General features: G+C 38.9%; 1 long non-coding RNA gene across 1 annotated transcript; it reads right to left on the bottom strand.

Annotated features, from left to right (window-relative positions):
* Positions 1-17: 17 nt before the first annotated feature.
* LOC132638311 (uncharacterized) lies at positions 18-2,132 on the bottom strand. The gene is made up of 3 exons (XR_009581669.1): positions 1,538-2,132; positions 1,138-1,184; positions 18-383 (listed from the first exon to the last, which is right to left on the bottom strand). It is a non-coding gene; the product is annotated as an uncharacterized LOC132638311 (long non-coding RNA).
* Between the last annotated feature and the right edge of the window lie 17,727 nt (positions 2,133-19,859).

Below are 19,859 nucleotides of genomic sequence, written 5' to 3'. Positions count from 1 at the left end.
GGTACCCGGGGCTAACCACCGAACACCGCTCGTTTCCTCACTCGTCATAACCATTTTACATTTCTTTATCATTCATAATCTCATAATCATAAGATAACCATTTTTCATTTGGCAACACAAATGATTTTATATACATGTGCCCCTTAGGCCATCAAAATAACATATACGAATATGACATAGTAATCTTGTGAGACCATCTAACCCACATTGCGCGTCTACGATCCTCTACTGACATATTATACATGTAGACGGAACAAGACTCCGTCGTGCGCGAAATACATATATGAACCAAAAGAATAAACATAAGCACCTCCGAACAATGGAGTGCTCTCAATCAGCTGACAGCTACTAAGAATCTGGATCAAGCTCACCTCCCTGTCTACCTGTGGGCATGAACACAGCGTCCGAAGAAAACGGATGTCAGTACGAATATTGTACTGAGTATGAGAGGCATAAACAGTAACAATATATCAATGAAATATGAAGGCATCAATGAGATAAGGAGGCACCAAGAAAGAGCAATTTGTACTGGCTATCAAATATAACTGAAATAATGCATGCTGACTTACTCATAATCATTATCATGTCATGTATCTATACACATATAAGCTGCCCGTCCATGCAGGTACGGTGTAATAATGTATAAGCTGCACGTCCATGTAGGAGCGGTGTGATAATCATAGCCTGCGTCCAGGCCTCCCGCGTCCGGGGTATAAGCTGCCCACTATAGTGGTGTGCACATCTACGTGCCTGCCCGGCCGACTATAGCGCGGCGCGGTGTGAGAAAATACATACATATATATATAAAGCATGCATAATAGCCCAATCAAAAGCCATAACTATATCGGAGTGACGTAAGGTCGGTGACTTCCGACGTCATTATGGAACATTCATTGACATCCTGCCTCACCTTGAAGGAATTAGCATATAAGGTGAGTGTAAGCAATAAATAGCATCATTAACATCATAGGATCATCGCAACATGAGTATTGGGATTTCTATACTTTACTCATTACCTTGTGTGGCTAATTATGGACATAGACTCATATTTTCCGGAACTTAAGGGAACTCATGGATAAAAAAAAGAGTCAAGCTATAAGATTCATGCCATAGAAAGAAAGAACTAGTCTCACATACCTTGAACTCTATCTAATGTCCAACGTCTACTTCTCGAGCTCGCAGGTCTAAAATTAAGATAACATAGGCCACAGTTAGATTATCCACATAACCTACTAACCAATCCAAGTACGAATGAAACTTAACAAAATTCGGGCAACATTTCCCCTGTAAACTTAACAATCCTCGAAATTCCAACTTAGCCAAACATCAATAAAAATACCAACAACAACAATACCAATAATTCCATATCAAACTATAATTAAATTCATTCTTAAATTACTTCCAAAACAGCCCACACGATAATAAACAACAACAACAATTAATTTAACAACTCCCAATTGTCACCCCGTAAGTTTCCATCCAAAATATGGCCATGACTCAGATAAGCTTAACCACATAATGGAAATAGAAATATTACCTTTGATAACCAGAGCCGGCCCTTCCAAATCCTCCTTCCCCTTTGAACAACTTCTACTTTACAATCACAATGAGATAATCAAGCTAACTAGCATCACGGGCATTCCGAGAGGGAGATATGCGTTATTCTCATGTGGATTTATTTATTTATTTATTTGAATGTTGTAAGAACTCAATTGAGAGGCTGTTGTATATTGGTTTTGCTTTACAACCTTAAAGGGAAGGCCCCCAACGTAGAACATGTGTAGCAGCCCATATTTTATAAAAAAAGGGACAAAGAAAATAAAAAGTAGATACCTTTAATAATACTCCCCCTAGGCACGTGTAACTCATCATAATTACTCACGCAAACTTTATCACTATACCAAGCAACAGCATCCTTATGTGTCATGCAATTAAATACATTGCTGGCACTTGTCCATCATGCATGGACCCTATTTATATTATTTACTCTACAATCCAAGATAAATTCTTAATCACAATTTATTTAAATAGCAACAATTTTAGCACACTTCCTACACTCATTATCATAATCATGTAGTAAAACATAATCCATAGCCTCTTTATACACACACCAAATATTATTTTCAATCACCATCATTCCACTTTCGAGTCTTAAATAATTTTGGGATGTCATTCCTTTTACACATTGATCTGTTGATCCCCATACTTAATATGACCAAATCCTCAAGGCTCGGATAAATTGGAAATGGGTCTGGTCGTGATCCCTCTCAACTATTGTCACCTAGTCCTTTGTTTTGTCTGTGTCTTAAAAAAATTAGGACTTTGACACATGAAATGGCCTTTGTTTTCTTTAATAAAGGTTAAAGTAAAGTGGCTTTCTACTAAATGATAAAAGTTGATCTCATAATTCCCTTTTATGACCAAGTAGTACACATGTATGAAATGTAAGGATTGTCATTTGGTTTTGAATATGTGTGCCAGCTTGCACACTCGAAGTTTCATTGCATGTATGCGTCCTTATGTGGAGCTATCCCATGTTGCTACTGATCACATTAATAATGGTCCAAAAATATTTAGCTTAACCTCTAATCTTTCCAACACATATCAAACATGGTTTTAAACACTTACAACCTTAAGAATAATAATTCTCTCTGAGCATACATAGTACTTATGACTTATCTTAACATACGAAAACACGAGATGTAACATCCTTCCCCCCTTTAGAACATTCGTCCTCGAATGTTAAACTAGTCTTATATAAGTATACTGGTTATGGTGATCTTATAACGAATCAATTCTTACTAGAACTCGTCTATCATGTCGTGCCTTTCCTTACTTGGCTTTACTCATTTTCATAACAATCCTTATTATATTCACATAATATCCTGTTCGTGATCAATCCTATAGTGTAACACTTCTTGATCCTCCAAAGGAATCTCATCTTACTGCTGTTAAACGTATCATTAGATATCTTCATGGAACAACTAACTATGGTTTATGGTATCCTAACACCACTGATTTTACACTTGAAGGTTTTTCAGATGCAGACTTTGCAGGTGATAAAGATGATAGAAAAAGTATCAGTGGTACTTGCCAGCTTCTAGGAAAATCTCTTATTTCCTGGAATAGCAAAAAACAGGGATCAGTCTCTCTATCTACTACTGAAGCTGAATATATAGCTGTTGGTCAATGCTGCACACAGCTAATTTGGATGTCTTATCAACTAAGTGATTATGACTTGTTTCTTAAACCAGTAAAAAATTTCTGTGATAATTCGAGTGCTATCTGTCTATCCAAAAATCCTGTGCATCATTCTAGGGCCAAGCATATAGATATTAAGCATCATTTTATCAGAAATCATGTTGCTCAGGGAGATTTTGAAATAGTTTTTGTTTACACTGAAAACCAGTTGGCTGATATTTTTACTAAACCCCTTCTTGAGGAACATTTCTACATGCTAAGAAGCTCTTTGGGAATTATTGATAAATCAGTCTAAATTCTTAACAATTCGTGCCAAGATTTTTGGCTACTCAAATCTTTGCCATAAATTGTATTCCCATCAAATTTATGACATTCCCATCTTCCCATATTTACTTTTTACGTTTTCCATAAAACCTTTTGCTTTTACCCGTATCCCCATAAACCCTCTTCATCTTCCTCCTCACCTTTCCCTTCAAAACCTTCCGTCCTTCTTCTCATCTCTTCAATGGCGAAAAACGCGAAAATCCCTACTCTCTCCACCCGTCAAAGCTCAAGGCTCCAGGAAATGGGTAAGAATCTCCCCTCTACTCCTCATGACCCCGTCATCTCCGATGACCTTTCTTCCTCTGACGACTCCAACTCAGTTCCCATTTGTAATCTTGGAAAGCGAGCCCTTTCTGAGGCTGCATGCTCCACCTCCTCCATGAAACTCAAAACAATCTGTGATAAACCTCTTGATCTTCGGAAGAAATTTTGGGATGACCATCATCAAGCACTGTTCTCGTCTCTTGAGGACAAAACCATCGTTTCTGGTAGGAATGTCGATCTTGACCTTATGCTCTCTCTAAGTTGTAAGATTAAACAATTATTTGTCTATCAAGGATGGGAAAACTTTTTTAAAACCCCTCCTCATGTCTATGAAATTCCTGTTCGTATGTTCTATGCCAATCTTAGGTCTTCTAAAGCTAATGAACTTGAAACATTGGTTCTTGGCACTCACATTGTGCTAAATTGCTCTGTCCTTGACTCTATTTTTGGTTGCACCTGCTTTGGTTTTTCGGAATTACCCAAAAACTTTTGGCCTGAATCTCTTGAAGTGTCTTTTGACGATGTTAAGAAAACTCTCTCAAATTCTACCTCTGTTCCTGCTCAAATTGGTCCGTCCAATATCTCGTTTGAGGCTCGTGTGCTTGCTCATATGGTTGCAACTACCATTGTTCCTCGTGTTGGGTCCTACTCTACTATCTCCCAGCGTGATGCTATTTTTGCATTTTTCCTTCTGTCCAAGAAAAAAATTAATTTGTCCTCCATTGTTATCAATTACATGATTGAGTGCGCTTCAAATCCTTCCAGTCTTCCATATGGTATGCTTATCTCCCGCATACAAGAAGTCCACAAAATTGATTTAGTCGACTATCCCGTCACTCCAGTTAAGCAATGCTACAACTCTAGGGCGTTTGGTAGCATGGAATATATTTTGAGCAATGATTCCTGGTTGTTAAAGGATGTCTATGAGGCATCTCAACCTGGTCCCTCCACCAAAGGAAAAAAATCAGATCCCTCGGCTGTTTCCACTGAATGCTATGAAGAACTTCTCGCCAAACTTTCTGCTATGCATGAAAAAATTGAGTCCATCAAAGACTTAATGGCATCCACATTGTTTCAAGTAGAGAAGATTGGTGATGTGACTAAAGAAACAGGTGCTGATGTCTCTAAGTTGAGGCTGAAACTGGATGCTGTTATTAAGGAAGCGGTCAAATTGTCCACCAAGCTTCAAGACAGTGTTGCCGCCATGCCTGAACGTCTTACTACCCCGCTGACGGAAATGAAAGATGCTATTGTGAATACATTAGCCTACTTTCTTCGTCGTCCAGTCGTCCGTCGTCAAGAATAGTTTTTAGCTGTTTTTTTGAACTGTTTTAACAATGTTTTTTGTGGAACTTGTGCTTGGCCGTGCTACTAGTTGCTATTTGTTATTTGCTATTTGTTCTTTAGTTTAGCCTGTTTTGTTGTGTTGTTTGTTTGTTGGTTCTTTGCCTTTGCCTTTGTTTTGTTGTGTTGTTTTTTTGAGTGATGCCAAAGGGGGAGAATGACAGTCAACTAGTCAGGGGGAGCCTCCACCTATTCAGGGGGAGCATCCGTTACAGGGAAGTTGATTACACTTTGTCTAAAATTGTCATCCTCAAAAAGGGGGAGATTGTTAGTGTCAAGTTTTTATGATGACAATTTTACTTGTGCAGGTACAGTAATTAAATCACATAAGGAATATATGTGAGCCCACAAAACAGCCCCAACAAATTGGAAGCCCAGAAAACAACCCCAACGAGCTGGGCTCACTCGACAAATGGCTTCCTAGCCCTAACGGTGGTTAGGGCAAACAACTGTAATCTTCAGCCGTATATCTTTCAAGAAAGGAAAAGATATCTGCAAAATAAAGAGGAAATATTCCAGCAGCATCAAATCGTTTCAAGAAGGAAAAGTATCAAAGGGATATCTCATGAGGTGTAAGAAATCTGCTGTTGCCTCGACGTACAAGGAAAGCAGCAAAAGCTCAGCCTTATTCTTGGAAATAGGATCTCTAATTCCATTTCCAAGGATCAAATCCCTTGGGTTGATCTCTCAGCGTGAAGAGCCTAAAACACTATAAAAAGGGCTGCTTCACAAACGCAAGATGTATGCAACTGTCTCATTACCTCCATTGCTCTGCTTTACCTTCAAATAAACATTGTTAGTCTGAGTGATTCATAGTGTAATAAGAGAGAAAGGAGAGTTACAGTTTGTGAGGCTTTGTATAAAAAAGAATAAGAGTGTTTTGAGTGTAGACGTAGGAACTTCATTCAAAACCTTCATTGTACCAAACCTTATAAAAGAGCTGCAGAGATCACCCTTGCAACCCAAGGGGACTGGACTAAGATTCACATTGAATCTGAACCAGTATAAAATACGTGTGTCATTTATTTTCTGCACCTTACCTTAATATTCACTGAGTAGGTAGTCGACTACTGGTTTAACCTAGTCGACTAATAGATCGAAAAATTTTAACAATTCACCCCCCCCCCCCCTCTTGCACTTTCATACTCTACCATTGTTGAATCGTCGACCTGCCATCGGTTCACCAGTGTCACCCGTACTATCATAATGCCTTGACGAAGCTAAAGTCAAATCATATCTTCGAGCAACCCACTATTGTTAAGCCATAATTGTACTTTGTCACCTCCGAGCAACCCAATGTTGAAACATGGAGACCCTGAGTCCTCTAAACTATCTTCTAATTCCTCATGAACTCCTACAATATATGAGTCTAATCGTGACTCCATACAGCAATCGAGTCTAGTCACGACTCCACACAATCGAAACCTCAGGCCATAACTAGTGATTGAATTGAACCACGCATCCGAATCAGGATAACACATCTCGTACTGTTCCAAAACACGTCATAGACCGATCGTTCGCATAAGAATTTAAAATGGATGTTCGTATTCCGAGGATGATCAAGCTTAGAGGGTCCAGATACCAATTGGAATCGACTAGATACCAATTTGAAAAAAAAATCACATGAGAGAATGAAAGAATTCGAAGTTTCCTAAATGCCTTATAGCCTCTCGCAGATAAGTACGGAGCTCATCGCACCGATCCAAAAGACTCTACTAGACACGCTCTTGTATTATAGACCAGATATCCTAGGGCTCTGATACCAACTTATTATGACCTAATTTCACTAAGTCGTGTGGGCACCGACTTTTCCCACCTCGGTAGACGAACCCTTAACTCAACATTCACAAATAATAGAAAATAGCGGAAAAAGTAAAATAGCGAAAGCTCATAATTATAATATATATAAGAAAATATGGAAGTAAATGAAATCTGCCCCAGTATCTGGTCTGGTCATATAAGAGCATCTAACTAAAATCTACAAGGATGGAGTATCAATAATACATCAAGTCCGAATATGTCTCGGAATAGGAATTAAGACATAAATAAGAAGAATCTTCAAGGCGGCGGACGTCTCGTGCTCACCCTGTAGACTCTAAGAAAATCTCAGAGTGACTTTTAGCCATGAGAAATAGAAGTAGATCTGGCCTGGGATTCTGCATTCATAAAAGAATGCAACAAATGCAGGTCAGTACAAAACCACAGTACTGGTAGGTATCATCGGCAGACAAAGTATAGCTAACATAATTTAGACAATAAATCAAATAGGCAGATAAATCAACAAGTATGAGCTGAACATAATCAGAACCAAGTACACGTCATCGCCTAAGTAGAGCATCTAATCCCAAATGTGCCAAGTCTCAATATGTCCAATCCAAAACAAACATCACAAGTAAAATGCGAAATCATCTCAATATAAGCCATGATGCAATGCAATGCAATAATGTATGAGTGCAATGTAATGCCATGCAAATGTTGTGTACACATGTACTCCGGACGGAAATATCGACGTCTCGGTAGCACAACCCATGGGGGACCTGTCACGACCCAACCCCGTAGGCCGTGACTAGTGCCCGAACTGGACACTCGTATGTACCTGTTAACTATAATCATCCACAACTAGCATAATACAGACTTACCAATACCAAGGCAAGACGTCGTCTCAAAACTGTCACATTATTTAGACGTATCACAACAACCTGTCTCCTGGGGAGTTACAACTTTTAACAGACATTATAGTACATAAGCCGACAAGGCTTTCATAATATATAAGGGAACATCCCCGCCATACACGAGCCGACAAGGCTATCATAACACATTACTTCTAAAAATATATATATGTATATATCTACGCAAGCCGACAAGGCTGACACTACGAATGGGAATGTCCCAAAACATAAGCCATATAGACACAACTGAAGAACATTGATACACAACCCACACATATGTCTACAGACCTCTAAGAGTAACAACAGTATCATATGACGGGACAGGGCCCCGCCGTACCCCTGGATAAAATACATATACACCACAAAGATTCTTTACCAAAATCTAGGCTCCGGAACAAGAGAGCTCTCCAAGATAGCTGAATAGGACTCGTAAGCTGGCGGGTTACCAATGTGAGCATCTGTACCTGCGGGCATGAACGCAGCCCCCCCGAGGAAAGGGGGTCAGTACGGAATATATACTGAGCATGTAAAGCATAAATACAATAAACAGGATCATACTGAAGTAAGGAGTACAGAAAAACCAGTACAATAACCAGAAACCACAAGGCTTACCTTTGAATCATGAATCATGGTGTCAATATCAGACTTAACCCGTTATGAAACTTAATGTCATAATTAGATAATCATCTTGTTCATATACATATGTATAACGTGTCCCGGCCCTCTAGTGAGGGACTCGGTAAGTAAAATCATATTATGTATATATATAACGTGTCCCGGCCCTCTAGTAAGGGACTCGGTAAGTAAAATCATATCATCATTATGTATATATATATATATATATAACGTGTCCCGGCCCTCTAGTAAGGGACTCGGTGAATAAAATCATCATATGTCATCCTGGCCGCCATCCCCATACCATCATATCATAATGTCATCATATCATCATATACATATACATATAACGTGTCCCGTGTGACGATCCCCTTTGGGTCCCACTACTCAAGGTATTGTCTATGCCAGGGTACAGCCAGTCCGCACAGGGGCTCGCCCCATTATCCCTCTTCACGCTGCAGCGCTACGGGGTATCGAACCCGGAACCTCTGGCTCCTTTACATTCCCCAAAGGGAATCGCCTTTCACCAATTGAGCTGATACCACTTCTGTCACGACCCGATTAGGGGCCGTGACGAGTACCCGATACTTGTACCGAGCACCCCTTATCTATCATTTTGCCTTTACCTCTTAGCAAGCCGTATGAACAGTGCCATATATTTTTTTGTTTGAACATTAACATTAGCAGCGTCATTATGAACATAGACTAGTAAACTTCGTTATCACTTTATACAACAACATTAAAATGCCAACACACCATATATCTAACTGTACTTGACTGACTGGGCATATCTGTCTACGAGCCTCTAGACATAGTACACTTATACATAGAAAGGGCCGGGTACTGCCGTGCCCGAATATACATACACAAAATAGTACCGCGGAAGTGAGGCTCCGGAACAACTGGAGCACTGTAGAGTACCGCTGGTAGAGCTCCTAAGGATCAAGTCCACCTGTCTGCTGACCTGCGCGGCATGAAACGCAGCGTCCACAAGAAGGGACGTCAGTACGAATAGTGTACCGAGTATGTAAGGCATGGAAGACAATGCAAGCAATAACATAGAGTGCGATTAATAATATCATGGAGTCACAGGACATATAACGAGGCAAGAAAGTAACCTGTACATAGGAAGGCCCCTTTTTGGGCGGCTATCATGCATGGCTTGTCTTTCCCTTTTAAAAACGTTTCCCCTCCATGAACGTAGAAAATAGAACTTATATTATGTCGTATCTTGTCGTATCGTGTCCTATCGTGCCCTATCGTATCCTATCGTGGCATATCAGGTCGTATCCTATCGTGTCTTATCATGGCATATTATATCGTGTAATGTCATGTCTTACTACAGCATGTCGTATCGTGTTATATCATGTCAATGTCATAGTATAGTGTGCCATAGTGTATCATGCCATAGCGTAACTTGTCATATCATAGCATAGCTTATCATATCATAGCATAGCTTGTCGTAGCGTATCATATCATGGCATAGCGTATCATAGCGTATCATATCATAGCTTAGCTTTCCGTTGAAAATCTTTTCTTGTTCATATGTATATAAAAATAGAACATGTCATATTGCCGAGGCGTCGGCAGCCGATCCATTTAGCCATAAATACACATCCCGCGTCCGGGCATCCCGCGTCCGGGACGATATCATGTCATGTAATGCCAACTGATCAGGTGGATATGCGTGTATAACGCTCTGCCCTTATTCCCATCTTCCCCGTATACATATGCATACATCATGTACATATATCAGCGTCTATAGCGCTCTGAATCTTTTATCATATACATATACTGGTATCATGTACGTATATCAGCGACTATAGCGCTCTGGATCTTTTATCATATACATATACGTGTATCACTTACATATATCAGCGTCTATAGCGCTCTGGATCTTTCATCGTATACATATACGTATATCATGTACATATTTTATAAACATATATATATCTTATATACATATACATGTCTTATATACTTTTACATATCTTATATACATATACATATTTTATATACATATACATATTTCCATTAGAATGGTACAGTACTTATCGTTTGATAATCGGAACGAGGATCAAAAGTTTCCTTTGGATTCTACTCCAAAATAAGTCAAACGGAGCAATAGGGAAAATCCGGGAACAATGGGCCCACCTCGGGTCAAATGAGGCGGCGTACCAAATTTACGTACATTATATTTCATGACGTCACTTGTGAGGGTTTTAAGGTAGTCGGGTCATATTTATGCCAGTTCTAGATGTTTAGGAAGTTTCTCCAATATTTTACGCAATTTCTAATTCAATTCTACTGAATGAAAAAGGGGAAACTTTAAGTGCGGATTCCGGGAAATAGAATTGTCCCCGAGGCTCGTACCCAACTTATTACGTTTAAGACATGCCATAGAAGGAAGGGTGAAGCCTTACATACCTTTTCCGCTTCATACACGTCTCCAAAATCAAGTTTCAAGTTCGCCAAAATCTACAATTTGGTCACAATTACCAAATGTTAATTGTAAGGCTTTAAGATTTCAATCTTAACCAATACTTGTCTACAAAAATTTGGGCAGCATCTCCCCTATAAATACACCATCCCCAAAATTCAACTTAGCCAATTTTTTTATCAACAACAATCCGGGAATTCAACCCGGCCAAACTATCAACACAATGACAACAACCATGACTACAAAACACAATATAACACAACTAGTCTTCTTTCCAACATAATGCAATAGCTTTCATTCCAACTTCACATTTCCAAACCAATCTCAATGTTTTTACATTCATTACTAATCAAGATCATTACAACATAATTCGGAAGCATTTCATATCATTTCTACCAAATATTCACAAGATATACAAAATATACAAACTTTCCACCAAAACCATAATCCATCCAAAACTTCAAATCTCCAATCTACATATTCATAACATATTTCCATCTTCCAATTTCATCAACCATAATCATAACTAGAATACAACATAAAATTCAACTCATACTATTTATACAACAATATACATATATGTCCACTTACATATATGCACACCCACTTTGTAAACTTCCATATTTCCATAAATTCTACTCATTTCTACATACTACAACATAAACCAACCTTTTTTTTGTGACGATCCCCTTTGGGTCCCACTACTCAAGGTATTGTCTATGCCAGGGTACAGCCAGTCCGCACAGAGGCTCGCCCCATTATCCCTCTTCACGCTGCAGCGCTACGGGGTATCGAACCCGGAACCTCTGGCTCCTTTACATTCCCCAAAGGGAATCGCCTTTCACCAATTGAGCTGATACCACTTCTGTCACGACCCGATTAGGGGCCGTGACGAGTACCCGATACTTGTACCGAGCACCCCTTATCTATCATTTTGCCTTTACCTCTTAGCAAGCCGTATGAACAGTGCCATATATTTTTTTGTTTGAACATTAACATTAGCAGCGTCATTATGAACATAGACTAGTAAACTTCGTTATCACTTTATACAACAACATTAAAATGCCAACACACCATATATCTAACTGTACTTGACTGACTGGGCATATCTGTCTACGAGCCTCTAGACATAGTACACTTATACATAGAAAGGGCCGGGTACTGCCGTGCCCGAATATACATACACAAAATAGTACCGCGGAAGTGAGGCTCCGGAACAACTGGAGCACTGTAGAGTACCGCTGGTAGCGCTGCAGCGTGAAGAGGGATAATGGGGCGAGCCCCTGTGCGGACTGGCTGTACCCTGGCATAGACAATACCTTGAGTAGTGGGACTCAAAGGGGATCGTCACAAAAAAGGCGCCTTTTTTTGCAGCTCAATTGGTGAAAGGCGATTCCCTTTGGGGAATGTAAAGGAGCCAGAGGTTTCGGGTTCGATACCCCGTAGCGCTGCAGCGTGAAGAGGGATAATGGGGCGAGCCCCTGTGCGGACTGGCTGTACCCTGGCATAGACAATACCTTGAGTAGTGGGACCCAAAGGGGATCGTCACATCCCGGCCCTCTAGTGAGGGACTCAGTGAATAATGCAGTGGATCTGTGCACGAAAACATGTCCTGGCCCGGGACTCAGTGAAAGATGTAACAGTATGCACGAGCAGAGTAATAAGTAACCATATGTACCCAAATCATCTTTTGAAACTCAATAGACAAGTAGACTAATTAATTCTCGAGTGTCAGGATGATAGTCATATTAAGTTCTCTCTAAATGTCATTACGAACTACATAAAGGAAAGTCTCAGGGATCATAGACATGTATCAAATCAATACGGGACAACTTATGAAGGTTAAGGACATTATTCATTATAGGATCCTTTAGGAATAGGAACTTTTATGCATCATTTACTATTCAATCATATACAAGACTCGAGGGCAATAGCTCGACTATCCTAAGAGTTCTAACATCAAGAAGGGAATAAGAATCATAAATCATACTCGGAACTCGTGAATAGAATTACCCCAAAGCTCATATCATAGCTTACTTACATCTAGGACATGCCAAAAGAAAGAAGGGATAGGCTTTACATACCTGTCGTAGACCAATCGTAACCAAGCTTACTTCGTCGCTCCTTTAGCCTATTTAATATGAAAGTAATACTATTGTTAATAAACTATACTTTCTATCTTATAAATCGACAACCAATCTCTTAGGAATCATTCTTTAGTTCATACTTTCTTGATTAGTATTTTGATTAGCTAAGGACATAACGGAAATCGGGCAGCATTTCCTCTATGTAACTCGCCTAACCCGAACTTACAGTTAATCTCCGATTATCACAACAATACCAACCACAACGACAACAACCCAATAATATCTCTTAATCCCTCTTCAACTAATTCAAGAACACAAAATCTCTTTCCTCGAGTTTTAGTCCATATCTATATCGATAAATTTTCCATCGATTTTCTTTATGAACACGTAGACGTATATAGAAACATAAAGAACATATTATTCATGCTATTTACCATAATTTCCATCAATAACAACATCTACATAATCCACAAAACAGCCCATAAGCCAACAACAACATCAAATACAACCTACGGTATAATTTTCGTATTTCTCATCACACAATTTAGCTATGACTTCAATGAATTTAAGTATACTTAGAAGAGGATAATACTTACCTTATATGCCAAGAAATACTCTTCTTCCACATTACTTCACCTTGAAGAAATCTCCAAATTTTCTTTTTCTATGTTGTTCTTCGTGAATTTTGCTTCGGTGAAGAGAATTTTCCCTACCTCAATTCGTGGCTGCCCAGCCCTTCATAAATAATCTCTTCCACTTAAGAGAGTAAAATAAAATATACATATCAAGTGTCTCTATTGCTACTAGAACGTTGCAGCACAACTCTTCAATATAGAAAGCCAAGAAAATGGTATGTTTTAAGTGAACTTTATCATTTGCACGTGTAAGCCCATGATCCGTGGTGAAATTTGTCATCACCTAAAGGATCCACTATAATTTCATATGCATGTATAGATATACTAATTTTCTGCCACTTGTCCATGTTTTATGTTCGATTTTTCCCACCTAACAATTATCCATAGTCCACTAATTAATCCACTAATCCTCCATAAAATTGAATATTTAATCAATTAAACAAATAATTAATTTCTTGATCTCAGTTCACTCAGTATTGGTTACTTCTAACACACTTCATATACTCATTATCATAATCATGTGGTAGAATTACAATCCATAGCCTTATTTTCCATACATAAAATATTATTTGCAATCATCATCGTCACACTTTTTCATCTTAAATTATTTCGGGACTTCATTCCTCGTATACACCGAGTTCGTCTTGATTTTCATGCTTGAATATAATCAAATTTTTCGAACTTGGGTAAATTTGCTCATGATGGACGGTTCAATTTCCTAGTCCGAATTATGAGATATTATAGCTTGGACCGTATTTCACTCAAATAAATATTGGAACACAACAAAACTTATTTTCTTCGATTGGTTTAACTTTAAATCCTTACGATACCTGCTACCATCACTTTAACCACCTATAGGCTTGGGGGGATAACCTCATGTCCGTTACTAATATCATTTAACTCGCACACTTTCCAACGCATGAAAACACGGGATGTAACATCCTTCCCCCCTTAGGAACATTCGTCCTCGAATGTTAAGCTAATCTTTCATTCCGAAGACTTCCTCAAGTGTTCTCTTATTTAATTATGCCCTTCACATGCCTCTTTCGTCGGTCGATTCCCTTCAATTTATTATAACGCATTCCAGATCTCTAAATAACCATTCCCGTAACATTTCCTCTTGCTCTTGTCTCTCGAGATAATAATTCCACGTCGTTGTCTTTACTCTCCTCTTTATTTCGCAGTTGGTTGACAGTTGTATTGCGAGCTCTTCTACTGAAATCTTACTCTCTCCCTGGTGCACTTAGTCATAACTCGACTCCTTCTCCTTATGGTTACTCCCTTAAGATGTATCGTTCATTTCACTTTACCTTTTAATCTTTAAACACGATCTTGTAACGCGCAGACATCCTCCATCAATTCATTAGACTTTAGTATCCCTGGAGTATTGCATGCCTCTGGTAACCTGAAGACCCTTCGCAGGTTCTACGAGTAAAATGAAATTTCCCAGAGGGTAACATTCTCGTACTTCAATATCCTTGCTTTACCCCGCTGTTACAGTCCGTATTATGGAATTCTCAGCATCATGTGTCACTTTCTGACTTTCTTTAAAGGTCCTTAACTATTATTTGCTCTCAGTTCTCCTATCATGCATCCTATTGTAATATTTACACAAGTATGTGCAGTTGCTCAAGTCAGCCTGGAAATTACCTTAGGGTTGCCTCGCTAGTCTTTATGCAGACCCTATATTCTTCTCTTACATCTTTCAATTGATATCAAGGCTCAACTATGGCTTTTGCCCTCAGTACTAATTATATCTCTGTAGTTTTGCCTTAAACCATCTTACACCTTCCTTTAATGTATCCAAAATATCACAATCATGTTGTTATTACTGAATCCTTATTCTTCTTATCAAGTACTCACTTGGCCTCATCCTTAGCATACAATTATTTGTAAGTTGCATAACTATTCTTGTACAGTTTGTACAACCATAGTCTCTCCTTCTCCTGGTTTATTCTGCTCTACATGTCTTATTGCACTAAACTCACTTGCTGTCTATTTCGCCATACTCTTTCCCCTTCCTCTATTCACCATTTGGTTTTCTTATATCCTACTATAGGAGGGATTTCCTATTATTTCTCCTTTGCTACTTATGTGTCACAATATCATTAGCCAATAACTCTGTTGTCAATATCTTAACCTCTAATCCAGTATAGCCTTGCTACCCCTTATAATATCTTTTAAGTTACTTGTTACCATTCTCTTGTCGTATTCTTTATTTTTATAAGCCTCCACCTTCTGATGTCATATTATCCAAGGTCTCTACCAATAATTCGCAGCATTGTCTCAATTACCATCTTGGCTTCTATCCGTTTATTGCTGGCCTTCAAATCTCACTACTTGTTTCAGCAAGGGATCTCACTTAAAGTCTTAAGTTTCCAAATTACACATGTTGCAGTGTCAGTTGACTTCATCTTACATTTGCATTTCTCTCATCCGCTTCCCCTCTTTAGGGTGTACCTACATCATTATCTATTTGTATTCTACTCTATGTCCCCATTTCCAATCTGAAAATTCGTATGATTCTTTTCCAATATATTTGGTGTACTTCACCATATCCATGTCTTCCTCTATATCATCTATAATTTAGATTACCCATGTATGAAACTCCAACACAATCACGAGGCGATGAGAACTCTCGATGTATAGTACAAAATTTCATCTAATGGTTGGTACTCGAGTAATATAATTAATATAACAATTTATCCAAAGCCACATTCCATTTATTCCAACCACTGATTAGCTAGTGCTTATAGTCGTCTCAAATTCTCCATTAGGTAGCGCTTATGTTCTAATGATAAGTGTCCTAAGCTTTCTTATAACACTATCTTTATCCCAACGGATGTCACCTGTTTCTCCTAATAAATTTACAATACATCAGTTGTTTTGCAAATCCACAATCCTTGTCCTTTAAGGATTCCACTATTTTCGAGGTGAAGTCACATACACGTGGTACTCTTTTACGCCTCCTGCTTTTTCATCCTTGTTGTATACCCAACGCTAACTTCTAACTTACTCAAAATCATATCAAATTCGTCTTGATAATGGTCTTGTCTTATCACCTCCTCGTCGTACTACATCTTAAGTTTGTAGCTATACATTTCCCTTTTACCCTATACTCATACTCAATTAATTACATCTGTCTTGAGTGCTTCCTTTAATATTCTTTTCATTTCTCCAATCTGTGTCCATCTTATATTCTATGCACGAGGAATCCCATGCTACCTCTATATCCTTCGAAGACACTACTTGTACATAATCACTTTCTCATTTTCAAAACACATTCTGTTCATCCCTATTTGTTCGCATCATACCGGTCATTTCTGGCATTCATTCTGTCCCGTTGCTCATCCTTCTTCAGTTTGGGCTTTCACAATTCTGTCGCTCATATTACTTGTTTTCCAAGCTACACATGTCATAACGCATCGCTACACTGTAACCCACTCGCTTTCTTATTATGTTCTTCTTTCAATTAACTCCTTCTCTTCCTGTGCTCGCTTTCACTTTCGTTACCACTTGATCCCCATTCTGAACTTTTCCTATAGAACTTTGTAAGTTCTTTCTTATTCGTTCTACATTTGCTTTTCCGTTTCACAATGATCACATCATATCCTTTTGTTACTTCCTTGATAGGCTTTACTCATTTCTATAACAATCCTTATGGTGTTCACATTACATCCTGTTCGTAATCCATCCTATAACGTAACACTTCTTAACCTTATTCACGATTCTTACTATCTTTTAATTACACTCTATGGACTAAGCGTACTTAACCCTTCATCCTTTCTGATCAATCTTATCCTTAATATCTCACAAGCTGTCCTATCAATACCTTCATGATTCATCATAATTCTTCCTCCTCCGTACTTTTAACTCAATCATACTATTACCCCTTTTAACTGTAAACTCGGCGTAGTTTATCCCTACTTATCAGTTCATCTGATACCTCAATAAATTGTTTTGTTACGAGTGGCCACCTTTTTCTAAATCATCCCTTAGTATCACAAGTCCTCCCGAACCATCCTAGCATTTCACCCACAACCTATGAAATACATGATCCTAGGCAGCCCACAAGTTTAAGTTTTCCTTTCACAAATTCCATCTCCAATTAGTTGATTAAGAACCAATAAAATGTCACCATGAAGTATTCTCCAAGCACCACCAAAAGGAAACTAGAATCCGACAAGCACCATAGGACTTCTTAATGCTTGATTCACATAGTTTACCTCCATATTTGTTCTTGGGTCGTGAGCGAACCATCTAGTTCACAAACTACTTGTTGTATGCTTTGTACTCTTCCAATAAAGTGAAACTTAACTGTTGGACGTTTTTGCCCTACAACATGAGCCTTTTTCTAAGGCAAAATGTGGTTGAAACGTATTCTGGTCCGTTCAAATGAATTGCGAATTCACCGCTCATATACGCTTCTTCTAAGCAAGGTCTCCAAATAAGAATAATGCCTCATATGGATGACGTGGAGGGTATCTCTTAAAGATTTAATCCAACATAATAAATTTACCCTGTCGGTATCAACTTTCAAGACATATTATGAACTTATATCTCATTCTTTTTCTTTTTCCTATTTCTGGGAAAATTTGGGCAGAGTTCCCTCTGTATTTCTTTCTATCCCAGAACCTGCACACAGGAAATACCAACAATGCCTCACAGGGCCAACATATATACACATATATCATATTGTGTCATAGCCACACAGGGCTCCCAATTTCCAATAAAAGGTATAAAGATGTCGGAACTTACCTCACATATCGCAACTCGAGACCTACCTGATCCTTTGACGATCTGTTCTGTTATACTTTCGTATCCACCTCCTCTTTCATCAACCAACTTAATGTTTCAACCATGTTTCAATATTCTTACCTTATCCAACATTCCTCTTTCGCACCATAACTTACCTGTGTACCTTGTAACTGCCAATATCATCGGTCGCTTTCTCCTGTCGATGTCGTTCTTCAGCTGAAATCAAAGGTTAGTATAAGGAATTTCATTTCCTATGACTGGGCTCTATAGCACGATCTTAGATATGAAATAAAGGTAACATCCTAAATGTCCTGTAGCTTCCTATTTATAGATGTGGTGCACAACACACCGATAAACAAGACTCTACTAGACACGGTCTGTAGACACTCCGACGATGAACCGCTCTGATACCACTTTTGTCACGACCCAACCCCGTAGGCCGTGACTAGTGCCCGAACTGGACACTCGTATGTACCTGTTAACTATAATCATCCACAACTAGCATAATACAGACTTACCAATACCAAGGCAAGACGTCGTTTCAAAACTGTCGCATTATTTAGACGTATCACTACAACCCGTCTCCTGGGGAGTTACAACTTTTAACAGACATTATAGTACATAAGCCGACAAGGCTTTCATAAAATATAAGGGAACATCCCGCCATACACGAGCCGACAAAGCTATCATAACACATTACTTCTCAAAATATATATCTATATATCTACGCAAGCCGGCAAGGCTGCCACTACGAATGGGAATGTCCCAAAACATAAGCCATATAGACACAACAGAACAACATCGATACACAACCCACACATATGTCTACAGACATCTAAGAGTAACAACAGTATCATATGACGGGACAGGGCCCCGCCGTACCCCTGGATAAAATACATATACACCACAGAGATTCTGTACCAAAATCTAGGCTCCGGAACAAGGGAGCTCTCCAAGATAGCTGAATAGGACTCTAAAGCTGGCGGGTTACCAACGTGAGCATCTGTACCTACGGGCATGAACGCAGCCCCCCCCCCCCCCCCCCGAGGAAAGGGGGTCAGTACGGAATATGTACTTAGCATGTAAAGCATAAATACAATAAACAGGATCATACTGAAGTAAGGAGTACAGAAAAACCAGTACAATAACCAGAAACCACAAGGCTTACCTTTGAATCATAAATCATGGTGTCAATATCAGACTTAACCCGTTATGAAACTTAATGTCATAATTAGATAATCATCTTGTTCATATGCATATGTATTTGTCACGGCCCTCTAGTGAGGGACTCGGTAAGTAAAATCATATTATGTATATATATAACGTGTCCCGGCCCTCTAGTAAGGGACACGGTAAGTAAAATCATATCATCATTATGTATATATATATATATATATATAACGTGTCCCGGCCCTCTAGTGAGGGACTCGGTGAATAAGATCATCATATTCCATCCTGGCCGCCATCCCCATACCATCATATCATAATGTCATCATATCATCATATACATATACATATATGG

This window comes from Lycium barbarum, chromosome 4, assembly GCF_019175385.1.
Source record: "Lycium barbarum isolate Lr01 chromosome 4, ASM1917538v2, whole genome shotgun sequence".
Taxonomy (NCBI): Eukaryota; Viridiplantae; Streptophyta; class Magnoliopsida; order Solanales; family Solanaceae; genus Lycium; species Lycium barbarum.
This window is presented reverse-complemented; position numbering and strand designations above follow the sequence as displayed.